We start from the raw sequence: 18,562 nt of genomic DNA on the forward strand, positions 1-18,562 counted from the left end.
TGTTGTAAATATTGAACTGTTACTTCATCCACCCCTGTCATTGTGGTTTTGTGTCTTTCCAAGTTGTCCATGGCTGTACTCTCCTTGCATAGACTCAATCCATATTGTATTTAGTTGTAAAGACAGAGAAAGCACTGTAGGAATGTACCAGCATGTTACTTCAGGTATTTGCAAGAAAACGCGAGAGTGAGCTGTTAGGAATTTCAAACTGTCGAAATCGCATTTTGTTGCAAATTTATAAATGTTGCTTCATCCACCCCTGTCATTGTCTTTTTGTGTCATTCCATGTTCTCCATGGCTATAATCTCTTTCCATTGCTTTGTATGCAGCTTGTCAGAGTGATGGCAAGAACCAAGTCAACTGCAAGGAGTGCTGGCAAAGGGCCAGGGCTTGCAGTAGCAGCAGCTGGGGCAGGTACTAAGGAATTTAGTGTGCCTCCAAAGGGAAGAGGTGCACATGGCAAGAAGGGGAAGCCAATGAGCCTACTCCAGCAAAAGGCCAAGAGATTGAAACGTGGTGCAGGTGTGCTAAAGGAGATCAGGAAGCAACAGAAAGCTATAGGCTTTGCAAACCCCAAGGCACCTTTTCAGAGACTAGTGAAAGACATATGTGATAGTTGGCACCTTGGTTTCAGGTGGAACAGGACTGCCATTCTTTCCTTACAGGAAATGGCAGAGGATTACTTGGAGAAATATTTTGAAGATGCAATGCTGGTAGCAGCCCATGCTCACAGGGTAACTCTGATGGCCAAAGACTTCAACACTTTGTCCAGAGTGAGATGGAGGTATAACAAGCTGGTCCATCCTGTGGAATGGCAGGACATAAAGATGAGAGACATATTATTAATTCCACCTACAAGAAAGTCGAAGGTAGATGAGGTTAAGGTTGTTGAAGTAACCCACTCATCAAAGAACACCAGAGGGAAAGTTGCTTATGAGGAGTCACTGAAGCAGCAAATAAAAGAATCCAAATCTGTTATAGATGTGGAGACTGTACAGAGGGAGCTGCAGATACAGAGAAGGTTGCAAGAGCTGGGCCCTAACATAATTGTCCATATTGAGGATGAAACTCCAGTGAATGATTTTGACTTGACAAAACCATGCTTGGCAGCATTGGCTCATAAGAATGAGTATTGCTCAGATACTATCATTCTTGCAATTCTCTAGTAAGTGTCTATTATTTTACATTTGTTTGCAAAACAATCCTTCTTGTACCTCCTTTACACCCTACCCTTATTATTTTTTGGTCCAATGCAGCATGATGAGAAGCTGGCTTAACCACTCTGTACAGCATATAGTTCATATTATTGATCCTACCATTTCCTCCAAGTTAAGAGATGCAAAGGAAACTCCCATGGGTATTTCCAATTGGTTCAGACACTGTAATTTTGATGTTATCGATGTTTTGCTACTTCCATATGATAATAGGTATGTGGGTGACTGCTTCTTTTAGGATTCTTCTTTAAGATTGAGAACTCTTGTAGCCTTTGATTTCTTAATGCTTTTTTCCTTATGCAGTGACCACTGGAGTTTTGCATCTATTGACATCCAGCAGAAGCAATGCTTTATATTCAACTCTCTTAAAAACACACATAGAGAGCTGAAATTGTAAGTGGTGTGTGTGCTTTTTTTAACTTCAAACTTCATTATTTTGATTTAATGCACACTAACTGAATTATATGTATTGCAGTTGTATTAGAAGGCTTCTAGATGCATTTGATCACTGTCCTTCTAATGTTAATCTTTTGGATTCAATAGGGCTAGTAAATTTAGAGGTAAAAATTCGTTCCCTCTACTGATGTCTATTTCATGCTATGCCTTTGAACTTATTGAATAATTTTGTTTTGTTCAGATGTTAACAGTTTCTAACATATCTTTCCAACTGTACAGACACCACAACAAGATGATTCAAGTAGCTACGGGGCTGGAGAGTGCTGATCAGTGCCAAATATACTTTCAAGCTATTTTGAGATAGGACAGCCAGACCTTGTAAGAAAAAATAATTTTCATTTAGCTTCAAAATAATTGATATTGGTACAAAGTGTTCTAAATCAATCATCATATGCCATTGCAGATGAGAGAAGATAGCTTCAGCTCGAACTATGTATATAGTTTCAGAGAGCTGATACAATTTGGAAGTTTTTGAAGTATGCCTATCCCAAACCTATTGTACCAGCTACTATTGAGTTGGGTGAGAGCTCTAAAGTCCGAGAAGGTGTCATACACCTTGATGACATAGATGATGCTGATGTGGTGCCACAGGAACAAGGACCTAGTGTGCTGATGAGGAGAAGCCACAGGAACAAGGACTTGCTGCTGATGTTGTTGAGGAGAAGATGGAGCAGCAGCAAACAGATGCTCCAAGGGCAGTAGAGGAGACAATGGAGCAGCACCAAGAGACTATACAAGACAAGATGGAGCAGTAGAAAACAGATTCTCCAAAAAAAAGATGATACGGAGAGCTTGGACCATGTAGAGCAGCCTCTGGATCAGGCTGGATAAATAGAAAATGGTTGTCAAGAATATGTTCTACATGTACAATTAAACACTTCTGTATAAAATTTTACTTTATTGAATACAATACCTTTGTTTATGGAGTCTGTGTTATCTCAATTTTTAAATTTTCAATGTCTTTGCATTTTATTGAACTCTCTCTTCTTTTGAGCACCTGCAAAAAAGCAATATGAATCAATAGGGTAAAGTAAACTAATAGCAGTGCTTAATGAGACTAGGATAAGTCAGATGGTGTACCTTCTTATTGTTGTAGATAAATAAAAAGTCCTTTGAAATAGAACCTTCTGTCTCAAACAGAATGTCATTGCGCAATTGAGCTAGGGAGCAACATTGTCTTAATGAGATATTGACTAGCACATCACCATTCTCAACAACATCAATATCAAGAAGTTTATTTTCTGCACCAAAAGAATCTTCATCTTGATCCATTGGGACTAGTTTTGTGCCTAGCATTCGACTGCGCTTATAATAAAAAGAAAAAATAAAATTTTGTGATGCAACCATGTACTTCAGTTGCATAGAAGCTTGGACAACCTCACAAAACACTGAACTACATGTCTTCTTATCCCAACCTTTATCCAAAAATTGTGGCATGCATGCCAGACTTGTTGCTTTAACTATGAACATTGTTTTTGAAACGTTCACTGGAAAGGTATTAAACAAGTCTACAAAAACTATGAGAGGCATGCATAAAGAAATTTTTATTATCCTTGAGGCAATATTGGGCCTCAGAGCTGTCTGTACTTCTTTGAAAAGCTTGGTCCTATATGCCTCTGTAACACTAAAATGTGGGAGAGGGCAATCCACTGAATTCCATGCCGGAAGGTCTTGTTTTCTTAACACACCATGTGTGTTAACATTGTCCAGCAAAATTGATAAAAATGATCAGTAAAAAATATACCCGATTGAGCTAGCTCTGTTGCACATCGACCTTGGTATTGTTGTTCTCCTATCGATCCATGCAAAACATCTATAAATCCTAGAATACAATCGATGTTTTGCCATGTCTCATACGATGAAGGGTATAAATCTGAAATAAAATAAAACAAGAATGTCAATAAGCAAAGAAAGAAAGCTTCATCTTAAAAATCCATACACCTCATAAAGAACAAAACCACAATAGAAAAATATACAATTAGGCCTGTGTTGCGGAAGATCATTTGGATAGTCTCGCAAGACAAGTCCTTTATGCATGTACACATGCTGAATCAAAACTTCTTTCACCGATATCTTCCCTCTGGTGATTTTAAAATCTCGTACTCTTCCCTTCCATGATGCCAAGAAAATGTTTTTTGTCTGGGGTCTCTTTCTTTTGCTAGGTTGCATGAGCACCCATGCTCCTTTCGAAACACTAAACCTTTCCCAAGCTCCTTCCGTTTTGACTGTACTTGAATTCTCTACCGAAGAAATAGAAGAAGCAGGTCGACGGGGTAAGGATGTGTGGTATAATTTTGCCTTCATAGCATTATTATCCACAGAGCGTCTTCCACAAGAACGGCCATAGTTTTTATTCACCATGGAGACCTTGTGAATCTGTAACAACAGCAAAGTAATGTAAACAAGATAACAAAGTGAAGTTTCAAGAAAGAGAAAGTGGGCAGACAGACAGTTGACAAGAAACATCTAACTCTAAGCCAAACAGGATCAAGGGAGCAGTTTTGGAAAAGAAGAGACTGCTGCACAATGAGGCAGTGGTGTAGAATGGTAGACCTTTCAAAGGAAAGGCAGCACAACATTTCAAAGTTCAAAGGAGGAAGGTGGAAGCGGGAAGGCCCTTGTCAGAGAAAATGTCAGACTAGATTCTATCTTCATGTTCAAAGATCTTGTGAGAATAAAAAACCAATCTCCACATTAATGTAGCACACTTGTACCTACATAAAGTATTGTTTCTTTTATCTATTTTCTCTTATTTTTGTGAATTTCCAACGTTACGCTGGCCCTCTGTTTATTGGTTGAGAGCTTATTTTTCCAAACCGTAAAAGGCCCCAAAATGAGCTCCTTCTTTTCCTAATGAGGCCTTCGTGAAGATGTGAGTGACCTGATCCTATGTACTGACGTAGGCCAAGTCTATGTCACCTCCAAGACTTTCTCCCTGATGAAGTGGTAATGTACCTCAATGTGTTTTATCCGAGCATGAAAATCTGGGTTCCAGAACAATTGTATATTGTTAAGATTGTCACAATATCTGACAACCTTTCTCTCCACATGTAACCCCAAATCAACACAAGTAGCTTGCGTAACCAAGCTACCTCACACGCTATCACCGCAGCTCCTCTATACTCTGCCCTTCTTCTTAACAAGGCAACTGTGGGTTGCTTCTTGCCGCTCCATGTCACACAGCACTCCCCAATGAAAACATAAATCCACTGGTAGATCTCTTGTCTGAGATGCTACCTACCCAATTTGCATCTGTGTACCCATATAGCTCCAATGGTAAACCTGCTGCATAAAATAATGCATAATCAACAGTGGCCCTTAAATACCAAAGTGTGAGTCGCACACTATCAAGATGTGGTTTATGCGGAACCTACATAAATGCTCTCTAAGCCAACAGTGTAGCTTAAATCTAGCCTGCTATTCGTGACATAGATCAAACTCCCCACAATCTTCCTATACATAGTAGGATCCTCCAACACATAACCTGCATTTACACTAAGCTTGCCATTTTGATCTAATGGCTTTGAGATTGGTTTACAAGCAGCCATCCCATACTTGGACAACATGTCCAATACATACTGTCTGTGGACAGCCAAATACCCTCAAGTGTGCGAATGACCTCAATTCCTAAAAAGTAGCGCAAATCTCCCAAATCCTTCATCTCAAACTTTCTTTTGAGAAGACTTTTCACATGCTCAATCTCATCCAAGTTGTCACCCCCAACAATAAGATCATCTACATAAATGGTGATGATCACAATACTCTTATCACTCTTGCGCACATACAAAGAGTGATCTGAATCTGCCATATGAAAACCAATAGTGACAAGATACTAAGCAATCTTGTTATGCCATGCTTGTGGAGCTTGATCTAGCCCATACAAGGCCTTACAAAGCTTATATACATACTCTCGATAACTTGTATCCTCAACCTAATGGCTGATCCATATACACCTCTTCTTGCAAGTCACCATGCAAGAACACATTTTTTACATCCATCTGATGTAAAAACTAGACTTTAGCTACAGCGGCAATCACAACTCTCATAGTTGCCATATTTGTAGAGCTGGGGAAAATGTCTCCTCATAATCAATCCCATGTGTCTGCACAACTCTCATAGTTGCCATCTTTGTAGCTGGGGAAAATGTCTCCTCATAATCAATCCCATGTGTCTGCACATATCCTTTGGCTACCAATCTAGCCTTATACCTGCTTATCCTTCCATCATACACCCACTTATAGCCAATCTAGCCTTATACCAATCTAGCCTTATACCTGCTTATCCTTCCATCATACACCCACTTACAGCCAATAGCTTTCTTGCCTTCTGTGAGACCCTTGCCCCCTCCGTGCACCAGAATCTAGGGAGCTAGCAGTAGAAGTAGAAACCTCTTGCGTAGTAGGGCAGAGCTTCCCACTCAGGACCTCGCCCATGAATGTCCGGACAAGAGACTAATCCCTCGGTTCTTCCAAAACTAAACCCGGAAAAACTTCCCTCGCCCAAAAGGCATAGGCGATTCCTCCATGAAAATATTCTAACGTAGTCAAGAACCTTTTGCATTCTGATCGAACCCACCGATCACATGGCCGGATCAAGGGAGGAACTTGCACTTGGATCATAGAGACCAACGCTTTTTTCCTCGTCAAGAGGCATAGCCGTTGATTCTTTTCCATAGAACAAGGATTATCTGTGATTTACTTCAACTATCGTAACTTGAATAGAATTGAATTTTAATTATAGGAATCCATCAGTCCAGCCTAGTCCCATGGGTTATAACCACCCAACCACTGTATTAATAGGATATATTATGAAAATTTGGTTCCCGAGTACCAAGGAAAAGAGTTCCCAAGCCCCCTAGCCGGCTCTCATGCAAAACTTAAATAGTCACACCACTGACACACCCTATACAAAATTGCCTTTTCTTAGACTCAACTATTTTCAAAACAACATTGCAATAAAACCATTGAGTTTCCATCATAGTCCTCAATATTCTAGTTCCAGGATCCAATTTCCAGTCATTCCTTCCTTGGCGTACCTATGGCATCATTGGCAACCAGAATGCTCACCACCTGCTCACTCAAGGGACTTTTTGACAGTTCCTAGCCCATAGTACCCAGGAATATAATCAAGTATTCCATTCATTTCTTCCTCAGCGTACCTATGGCATCATTGACAACTAGAACGCTCACCACCTTCTCACTCAGAGGCCTTTTTGATAGTTCCTAGCCCACAGTACCTAGGATAATCACATAAAAACCATATGGACTCTCAGTTGGAGATCAGCGAGATCAACCAACAAGATCCATGTAAAAGAGCCATGAACTCATCTGTTGAAGACCAGCAAGGCCAATCAACCAGATCCATGCCCATGTTCAAAAAACAAACTCCAACTCATTTTTCTTCCCCGACACATGCGTGAGCCCAAGCATCGTATGGTCAGCACCCTCTAGGGTCCTTTGCTGGTCACCTAGCGCTTTACTCATAGGCCGCTTCCTTGGTCCCTCATCCACCGTTACTGGAAGCTCACCATTTTAATCGAACCGAGGCTGGTCAAGACCTCGATCGACCTTGCCATGCGAGACGTCCTTCATTGACTCTCCCTCAGCTGTTGTAACTTTTTCACTTAGGTCCTCAAAACACGACCTTATTCGACAAGATAGTCAAAATGCTTCCCCAGCATTCTTGACATAAAACAATCTTTAAAAATAAATTTCATGTACAAATACAGTTTCCAACAGACTCCCATTATTCCACGTCATTTTTTATTATTCCACATTCTTCTACATCAATTCACATTGCATCATTCCACATCCATTCACATCATTCCATATCCAATCACATCACATCCATTTACATCCATTCATATCATCCTACATCGGTTCACATCATTCCACATCCGCTCACATCATTCCATATCCAGTCACACCCATTCACATTGTCCTACATCCATTCACATCATTCCATATCCAATTACATCATTCCATATCCAATCACATCATCCCATATCTATTCACATCCATTCACATCATTCCTACATCCATTCATATCATTCCTACATCCATTCATATCATTCCTACATCCATTCACATCATTCCTACATCCATTCACACCCATTCACATCATTCTTACATCCATTCACACCCATTCACATCATTCCTACATCCATTCACATCATTCCTACATCCACTCACATCAATCCTATATCCATTCTCATCCATTCACATCATTCCTATATCCACTCACATCCATTCACATCATTCCTACATCCACTCACATCCATTCACATCATTCCTACATCTATTCACATCATTCCTACATCCATTCACATCATTCCTATATCCATTCTCATCCATTCACGTCATTCCTACATCCACTCACATCCATTCACATCATTCCTACATCCATTCATAGTCATTCATATCATTCCTACATCCATTCACATTCATCCCCATCATTCCTACATCCATTCACATTTATTCACATCATTCCTACATCCATTCACATTCATTCACATCATTCCTACATCCATCCTACATCCATTCACATTCATTCTCAAATTTCTCAAAATAAAATATGCTCAATATTCTTCTTTTTGAATAAAAGATTCATGGGATTTGCAAAATCAATTATACCCATATTTACTCTTTTAGTATAAACACTAATCCATTTATCTAAATGATAACCTTCTTTATTTTTTTGACTATTGAATAAAAACTCCACTTTTAGCATAAAATTTATTTATGCATGTACATATATACACCATCGTACCCAAACATGCTCCGATGGGGACCAAACTTTGCAAGCATGTGGGGGTGGGTCCCCCCCACATGCTTGCAAAGTTTGGGGTGGGTCCCCCCCAAACTTTGCAAGCATGTGGGTCCCCCCCACATGCTTGCAAAGTTCGGTCCCCATCGGAGCATGTGTGGATTGGTAATTAGCGCCCAGTCCGGATTTTTGAAGTCTCTTGGTGCTTAAGAGGCCAAGGAAAATTCGGGCCTTCCCCATACCATCGTACCCAAACATGCTCCGATGGGGACTTTGCAAGCATGTGGGGGTGGGTCCCCCCCACATGCGTGCAAAGTTTGGTCCCCATCGGAGCATGTTTGGATTGGTAATTACTGCTCCGATGGGGACCCACATCCACAAGAACATCAACTAAAATGTAATGATACTCAATAATGAGAGAACTCATAATGATATAAACATCAAATAAGTACATCAGAATGAAAATGAGCTACCCCAGCTAGTCTGAGGTTGGTCACTGCCCAAAAATCTAAGTACAATGTAAGTGAGCTAACCCAGCTAGTCTGAGTTTAGTCACTATCAAGATAGAGATCTAGTCAGTAGCACCCTCTCTAGCTCTCAACTGCTCTAGAATGCTCTCATGGTCATCCACTCGAAGCCAAAAACGAGGGTGAGAACTGTGTTTTCAGCTCTGTACTCGAACAAGAGTGAGCCTGGTAGCAACCACTAGATGAGAGAACTGAAATGCCTCTAACTCCCACTTCCACTGCTGGAACTTAAGACACTCCCAATGAAGTCGAATCTGCTGGTAGAACCGGCCTGCCACAATCATGCTATGGGCGTCATAAGAAAACCCATGATCATCCACTGTATCCTGGTCAAGGATGCACTTTGGCCTAGTGCAACTCATCAGATAGTAGTCTACTCCCTCGCTATTTTCCTCACTGCTGGCAATAACAGCAAATACATCACCCTCCTGTAGCAAATCTGTGAGGTCATCATAACTGACCATGAACGCAGGACCTGTGTGCTCATCAGACAGCACTGGATGTGAAGGATGCTCGGGGGAGAGGAATGTCTGTATCCATGCATCTGCCCATCCTCTCGAGGCACAATGTGACCAATCGCCATCCATACATGCTCCACAAAAGCATGCAAACCATCGTGTGTAAATCGTGGGGGCTGCCATGAATGTGCTTCTGATGGAATGTAAGCCCAAGGTGCCAGGTACTGTGTCACAATCATGGGAGGCTCTACGGTCAATCATGCCACCATCCACATGCCAAAAAAATCTCCTGACAATCCGAGCATCACGTTTGGGGTACGATGATGCTGCACTCCCACACAAATGTTGGGAGCACCACTCGACTACGTGGCCCGCATCTCTGAACCGCTGAGCATCCTGTCGCAACTGATGACGCCTCAAGGCACGTTTCACACACGCGCTCGCACCATCATGCTCTCCCTTCCCGTGACCAGTCTCAAAGAATGACCAAATCATTGGGATACTAGACTGCACATGCCACCTATAAATCCATAAAAGATAGTCTTAGTTATTGTTTTCTTTAAGATGTTCTAGTGAATTTAGGTTAATTGTAAATGTAAGAAAACCATAAGTACTACCTGTAGAGCCAATAGAATTGTCATGATGACTTGAACTGTGCGCCATAACCATCCGACCAAACCCATCGCTGGACATGTCTGATCCCACAACCTCCTAAAAAATCGTCATGGAGACGAAAACAGTGTTGCACAAAATGTGCATCATGTGAACGATCATCACTGATATAGAAATGATACTCTCGAATAATGACACGTGTCTCGGGGGTACTCGCTATCCCATCTACATGAGCCTTTGCATTTCGATAGCTCACCATAATAGCAACCTGGTGAGGTAAGCAATACATATGTTTAGGACACAAAAAATCAAATAAGTAATGTAGCTCAAACATAAAACAAATATTACAAAATATAACCATTACCTGCTCTGAGAAGTAATACTCAGATTGTATCTCCTGAAAAGGTGTGAAAGTGTAGTTCTTTGCAAAATCAATCACAGAGACGACCACACCAATAGGAAACTCTGCTAGGCATGCTCGGAACTGACGATCCTGCCACTTGGCACAATGACTGTGCCGTATGTAGGGGTAGATCTTCTCCCTAAATGTGGCTGTGAAGAGACAATGTGGTGTATGTTTGTCCACGAGCTGCAACTTCCTGGACTGTCCACCACTCTGGAGCTGGTGTGTCACATACTCATAACATTGCCATGCCACTCTCTTGGTCACTTGCATCAAGATCTACCATCTGTAGATGTGCAAGTGAACCACATGATGTGCAATTGCTCTCCACACAAGGCATCCTATGGAACTGGGCATCCTCCGTGCGTGCACACAAAAGAGAGTGGATGAAATCACGTGGACTACGAGGCAACTCTCTATGCCCACTAAGAGAACGGAACACATCATAAAAAAGTTTGTACTCAACATGGTAGCGACAACAACATGTGTCACGCTGATGTGAGTACCTCACAAACCAAGGCTTACACCCCTCAAATGAACTTTGCCCAATTTTAAGCTCTAGATACGAAGCCACAAACTGAGAATACAACTCAGTTTGGGTCATTTCAAGAAAGCAAGCACTGTGCTCAATGAACACTCCTCTTATCACTCTCTTACGCAAAGCTTTCTTGAAAACTGGCGAGGCACGACAATTCTCCTCCCAAAAACTTTCTATCAAGGTTCTAGTGGTTTCATCTAGTAGGCGATCATGCCTAGCTACACGACCACTACTCGCCCACAAAGCACCAACCTCATTGGCATCTAAACTTTGTCGTCTAATAGACCCAACTCTAAGTGCGTGTGGTGCTATGGAAAGGATGCGAGACGTGGCACTAACCTTACCCTTCATTTGGGAGCTACTTATGGCTGCCACAATAGCCCGTCGAGCAGCCAAAGCGTCCGCAGAGTTCCTCTTCTTAACTATATAGGAATGACGAACACTTTGTAGCATCGCCATGCCAGCTCTCCTCTCTCTTCGACCTCCAATGTCGGAAAGCGCCCTGCAGTTGCCCATGTTGGGCAGATCAATCAAAGCATCAAGCACACATGCCTGTGATGAAGGCGTGAGGTCTTTGAAATAGGAATGGAAGATTGCATGGACACGACGATGTGCCCCTAACTTTGATAGTTCTTTCCTATCCACACGAAGGGCGCCCAAAGGAGGGGGGGTGGGTTCTTGTAGAAGAGAGGACTCAAGAAGGGCGGGTTCATGTGGATTATCTAGACTAAGGGGTAGTGGGGGGGAAGAGGGCAAAGGGAGAGGAAGTGGAAGAGGAGAAGCAAGGCTTGGATCATCGCCAACGGAAGGTGTTGCTCATTGACGTGCTCTCCACTCTCTCTTTCTCTCACGAGCTACCCTTCTCCTCTCCTCCTCTCTTGAACTTGGTGGATGGGGGGGAGTCTAGTCCTATCACGTTTCCGACTCCTACGACTTTGAGAACCCATTCTCAAGGAAGCTAAGAGAGAAAATATTATAAAGGCTCAATGAGGGGATAGTACTAGAGATAACCTGACATTGAAAGCCGTGTAGAACATTAAAAAAGATTGTAGCAGGTAAGTTTAGATGACAATCATGACTTAACATAATATGTTAACAAGTGACAGTATTACTAGAGCACTCTCCATAGCTAGGCCAATCATGCATAGCCCACATAAGTATTCCTCTCAATGTTAGTGCACGTTATCCAAACCTCTTGGAAATATCATGAACTTCAATGCCCTCCCATAGAACACGAAGCTCCTCAACTAAAGGGGCTAAATACACATCCATGATCTTCACCTTGTACTTTCCAGGAACTATCAAAGACAATAAAAGATACCCTTTTTTATCACTAGCCATGGTGGAAGATTATAGTTAGCTAGACAAACAGGCCATGTACTCCATGACGAGCTTCGTAGACCAAATGGATTCACTTCATCCATCGCTAGTCTGAGTCGAATATGGCAAGCCTCCTCCTAAAAGGCTACCCACTTCTCTTCAATGTGCTTCCATGCAGGGAAATCTATGGGCACATGCATAACACCATCCGTGGACCTAGTGTTATGGTGCCAAGTCATTAATCCTACAATGGATTTGCACTTGAATATTGTTTTAATCCGAGGGATGATGGGAAAGTGTCGTAAAACTTTTGTTGGTACCCTTTCACCTTGCACATCTTGTCTATATCTCGATGTACCACAATGTGGACATTGTACTACGTTGTTATATTCTTGTCAATAAAGAATACAATCATTTGGACAAGCATGGTGTGTGTTGTAGTCCATGCCAATCGAGTGATGCCAATCGAGTGCAACATTATCATGTCATTCATCATGTTCTAGTATTTGCTCCGACTACCCCTCAAGTTCCTCGGGTTGTTGGATGACCTAGTTTGTGGCTACTCTTGTTGGTCTCCATCATTCAGGCCGGATATCCACTCGTTTGTCATTGTTGAAGCATGCATTGCCACTAATTAGATGTTTCAATTGCTCCACCGGAAATATTTTTCATTTTTTTGTATGATCATTGCAAATTCGTCGACGTTGAGCCACTTGGTATTTGCAGCGCGAGTACATGGGCAAAGTGTCTTCTCCTCTAAATCAACAAAATTTGAGGGTGTGGCATTGTCCACGGTTTCCATATTGATTTGCAATGGGAACGAATGCTTATTTTTGGAGGGGGATTCTCCCTTTAGTATTTGTGGAGGGTGGAAGTTGGTGATTTTAAATTTGAAATGTTGGGGGCATGCAAGATCTGAAAAGATTTGGAATTTGAATGAAAAGTAGCGACCGTCGAAATAAGCATCGAAAATACCACCGAAATAATCATCGAAATAAGCGTGGGAAACTATTATTTTTTGACACTTATTTCCACGTTTCTGGTATGTTATTTTTCGACGCTTTTTTTGACACTTATTTTGAGACTTATTTTGATGCGTATTTTGACACTTATTTTGATGGTTATTTCAATGGTTCGAGTTTTTACAGTTTAATAAAAAATACTTTTTACACATTTTTATGGCTACATCTCTCTCTCCCACAAGCAAACAAGGTATGTCTCTCTCCCTCAGCACATTTTCACTCTTCTTTACCCTCCCTCCTCTCTCCTCTTGGTTGCGTGTGCCATTGAAGGCCATAGATAAATGCCATGCCTCTTCACAAGGTCTCCTTGAAGCATACATGACAAGCTAACTACTATGTCAACAGGATCCTCACCTTTTCTTGCCTCTTAGAAAAGTCACACCTGGCTAACCAAGTCAAGCACAACCACACTATCATCATATCCATGCATACTGAGAGCTACTCATGGGTTCCTCTACCTTCTCCATAAGTTCTCTGTGATGAGGGACCAAGCTGATGACCATGGCCACCACCGGACCATGCGACCAGGACTATTCATCAGTCTTTGTGGGCTCAACCCCCCCCCGCAATTAATTGATGTGTGTTGTGAGGTGTATGTGTGTGATTTGCGCTAACGTTTTTTTTTTGCGTTGTTCTTTGTTTTGCAGGTTTTCTCTCTCTCTCTCCCAAGCTCTACTCCATTGGATCTCCACTTCCTTACCACTCCTCAATGCTTTGATCTCACATCGGTAGGTGCTTTAACTCAAAGCTTTGCATGGGTTTTTCATGTGTTTGCTCTTGTTCAAGTACCCATGTGGGCTTTTCTATGTCAAGATGTGCATCTTGTCGTGTGTCAAGCACAATGTGTTTTGTTGAGGTTTCCCTTGTGGGATTTGTTATGTGTGTGTAGAGACATGTCCCACACTCCAAATGAGACACCCGCTTACTCTCCATCCCTCTCTCCATACGCCATGTTTTTTGACCAATTTATGGATTTTCTAGCACAAGCCACGCCCGAGAAAAGAGCGATAGCACAATAATTTCTTGGGAGAGGGGCGGGTACTTTGGCCGCACCATCGGGCACCACCACTACTAAACCTAGTTCACCAATAGAAACCCCACAAAGGACTCCACGAAGAGTTATAAGAACCCCTCCCTCAGGTTGCTCGTCCAACGCTCATAGACGACAATGCTCGAGTGGCGGAGATGGAGGCGGTTGTTGTGGTGGTAGTAGTGAAGGCACGGATGCGTCTACGCCCCCACGTGAGTGTCCTTCCATATCTAGTGCCAGAAGCACTCCACGCTCGATCATTGCAACGTTTCGACACACACTACATACCCGATGGGGAAAAATATTATACAATTGTCAATGGCAATGTGGTTTTGGATGATATCAGGCACGAGAGAGCCGCATCCGCAACCTTTGCCACATTGTCTTTGTTTGCTAATGACTTTATGACTTTTTGGCCAAAGTTGTATAAAGCTAAGAAAGAAAGAATCATTAATCAAATCAATGATGAGTACAAGCCGGTCGTTGGTAGTGATGTCATCCCCAATAAGGTGGATAAAGGACCACATGGTGGACGTCATGAAACATTGGTGGGGAGATGTGACTAGGAGAGTGAAGGCAGGGGGTGAGAAGCCTTGGTACATCAGGGCGAGGATTGGAATGAGGAGAAGAAAAAGTATGCAGCGAATCCCCAATGGTACAAGCAACAAGAGGATGCAGCAAAAGTACTAATGGAGAGCGTAGGAAGCTCTCACCTTGTTGGAAGCGGCGGTTGGGACACATTCCATGTCTACTTTGTAAGTATCAACGCTTATCTTGTATGTTTCATTTGATAATATGTTATGTTTATTGTTTTTATGTTATGGTACTTTTAGAATCTAGTGGTTGGTTGGTCGGAAATGGGACAAGAGGAGGACATTGCTTGCCACCACCATAACACGTATTGTCTTTTGGAGAAGCTTGAGCGAGAAGGCGTCAACCTCAATTGGGGGAATGTTGCAGATATGGTAAGTGCGCCTTAACCTTAGTATTTGTATACTTTCTTTGCCATTGCATGTTAGATCGTTGTTTTGTATACCAAAAAAAAGCGTCTTGTATGGTTTATGTAGAGACCAACCTGACCCTGAGTGAGGGCTCCGCATAGAGTGGCCTTGCCCATGTCTTTCCTCTTGTACATACATATTTTGGTCAGCTCGCATTTGTGTTTGAGCTTGTATACAACTACTTTATGCAATTTTGGGCATCGAGTATAAAAACCATTTTGGCTTTCCATACCATACTATGGTCTTTTGTGTCAACTCATCTCATTAGAGCTTGTAATATGGTCTTTGATATGTAAATTTCAGATCTTGCAATATAATTTGGCCATTGTTTGCACTTGTGTACAATGTACATACTTTGTAATGTCAAAAACGTTATGGCACTCCAACTTTTCCAACAAATTTGTTTTGTTCTTCACATCATAGTACAGTTAACTTTGGTACTCTATAAGTTTGGCATAATGGTGCACCCAGCTATGCACCATTATGCCAAAAAATAATTTACACCTGCACATGTCGAAATAAGCGTTGAAATAAGCATCTAAATAAGCGTCGAAATAAGTGTGGGAAACCAATCTTGTTCCCACGCTTATTTCGACACATATTTCGACAGTTCCATTTCGACACTTATTTCCACAAGTATATCAACATTTTGGGATTTTTGAGCCAAGTTCTAAGGCGTTGAAAAATGCATTGATAATGGCCCCGCCTCTTGTAGTAATGGTAGAGTGGACCTAGGGCCCTAGGGCCATTCCATATCCTTTATGCTACATTCAAGAAAGAGTGCATGGTAGAATCTACCTAGGGTCATTCAATAATCTGGCATGCATGGTAGATGTAGAGTGGCCCTAGTTGGGACATTCTTATCATCCTATTATTAATATAATTATCTCACCTTTGATTTTTTACGTGCTTGTTTCAAACCAAATCTTGTTTGTAATGCTCCTCTTACTCGCCTAAGAGACAAGTTCTATAAAAAAATTGTTGATTTGAATATTTTTTAATACACGATTCTATAGATTGAGCGGCCTTATTTCTAGTTTCTTATTGGGAAAGAAGAAAAACCCTAAAAAACTAAAAAAATGAGCCAATGTGGGAATGCGATTTTTCCCATTTTATCTAATATAGTGTAGACCAAGTAGTGGACCTTGAAGAAGAGGATTGGGAAGTGAAACTTGCATGATTGTGGTTAGGAATGCCCACCTCGATGAGTTTCACACAAAAATTGGCTCTTGTAGATACAAGAGTTAATCATAATTTGATGTCCTATGACACATGACAATCCCTTAGGGAGCCACCATTAGTGAACACCCTAGCCACCACAGTCACTAATGTTGCTTCAAAATTGGTCCAATCTTTATGCACAATTACAACTCTATTTCACATTGGCACAATAATCCCTTGGAAGGGAAGTTTTATGTGATGCCTATAGGAACAATGAGAGAAGAGATCCTTCTAGGGTGTGGATGGATGGGATGAAAAGATGCAGGGGGGAAGAGAGCTTGAGCTCTTGCAAGCACACACTCACTCACAAAACCCTAATAGAGAATACACAAGGTGAGAGGCTGAAAATCTTCTTCTACTTCACTCAACACTCAACACACCATATACAAGATAAGAGTACACACAATATGAAAGGTACTCAACCAAATACATACAAGGGTTCTCTATAGTGTGAACCCAACTAAATGAGCTGGTGCTATAACTATGCCTATTTACATATATATATATACATACATACATACATACATACATACATACATACATACATATACATACATACATATATATATAACGTACATACATACATACATAACACACATACATACATACATACATACATATATATATATATATGTATGTATATATATATACACACACATACATACACACATATCACTACAAACTTTGCCTTCTCTCTCTCTCTCTCTCTCTCTCTATATATATATATATATATATATATATACACACACACACACACACACACACACACACACACAAAGAGAGAGAGAGAGAGAGAGAGAGAGAGAGAGGGCAAAGCTTGTAGTGGGTACCTTTAAAAAAAGCATCCTCGCATGTGTGCGTGCATGTATGTGCATTCTCGTGTGTGTGTGTGTGTGTGTGTGTGTGTGTGTGTGTGTGTGTGTGTGTGAGTGAGAGAGAGAGAGAGAGAGAGAGAGCGAGAGAGCGAGAGAGAGGGAGAGGGAGTGAGGGAGAGAGAGAGAGAGAGAGAGAGCACTCATTTCCTAACTTGGTTTAATACCTCTTATATACCCCAACTAAAAGAAACATGTACTTCAAAAATAAAAAGTGGTGTACAAAAATTAAAAGGCTAGAGACTAGCTAGGTGTTGGTATGGTTGGCTTAATGACTTTCCCAAGCACTTATGAATAGAGGCCTTGGGACGGCCACTAAAAAACATCCAAGATAGTAGGAGATTTCAACAAAAGGGAGTTTAATTTCCTTGTGAAGTTGCAAAAAAACATGCATACATAATTTTAAAAAAAATTGAAGTTTAAAAAATAATCGAAGGAGTACTTTTTATTAGCTCAAAGTTTATAGAATGGTTTACCTAAGTACATAGGTAGGAAATATTTTAAATACCCCTTACCATTGAACACATGTGATACATTAGATCTTAACAAACTTTCGACCTCCTCCTTCCCTCCCACTGAGTCAAACAATGTATTTGATGTTATTATTTATATGGGTAATGTGTGTATGCGTGCATGTGCATGTGAGAAAGTGAGTAAGTGTATGTGTATGTATGTGTGTGTGTGTGCATGTCTGTGTGTGCATGTGTGCATGTCCATGCACGTGGTGTATGTGTATGTGTGCATGTGTGCATGTCCATGCACGTGGTGTATGTGTATGTGTGCATGTGCATGTGAAAAAGTCAGTGCATGTGAGAAAGTGAGTGTGTGTGTGTGTGTGTGTGTGTGAGAGAGAGAGAGAGAGAGAGACAGAGAAAGAGAGAGAGAGAGAGAACCAATGAGACTAACAATTGGTTGCAATTTAACTTCATATATGTTAGCATATCAAATCTCCATGTATCTAAACCCTTTTAAAACTATGTACTCGTAGAATACCAATTATGTAGCCAATGGAGACACAACCTAGTAGTAAGGTGTTGAAGTCCCATGCAGGAGGTGTTGGGTTCAAAACCTCTTGGGGCTATTGATGACGGCACGAAAAACACACACACATGGGCACAAAAGA

The sequence above is a fragment of the Cibotium barometz genome, chromosome 29 (genome assembly GCF_041138505.1).
Source record: "Cibotium barometz isolate CiBa-2024 chromosome 29, ASM4113850v1, whole genome shotgun sequence".
NCBI lineage: Eukaryota > Viridiplantae > Streptophyta > Polypodiopsida > Cyatheales > Cibotiaceae > Cibotium > Cibotium barometz.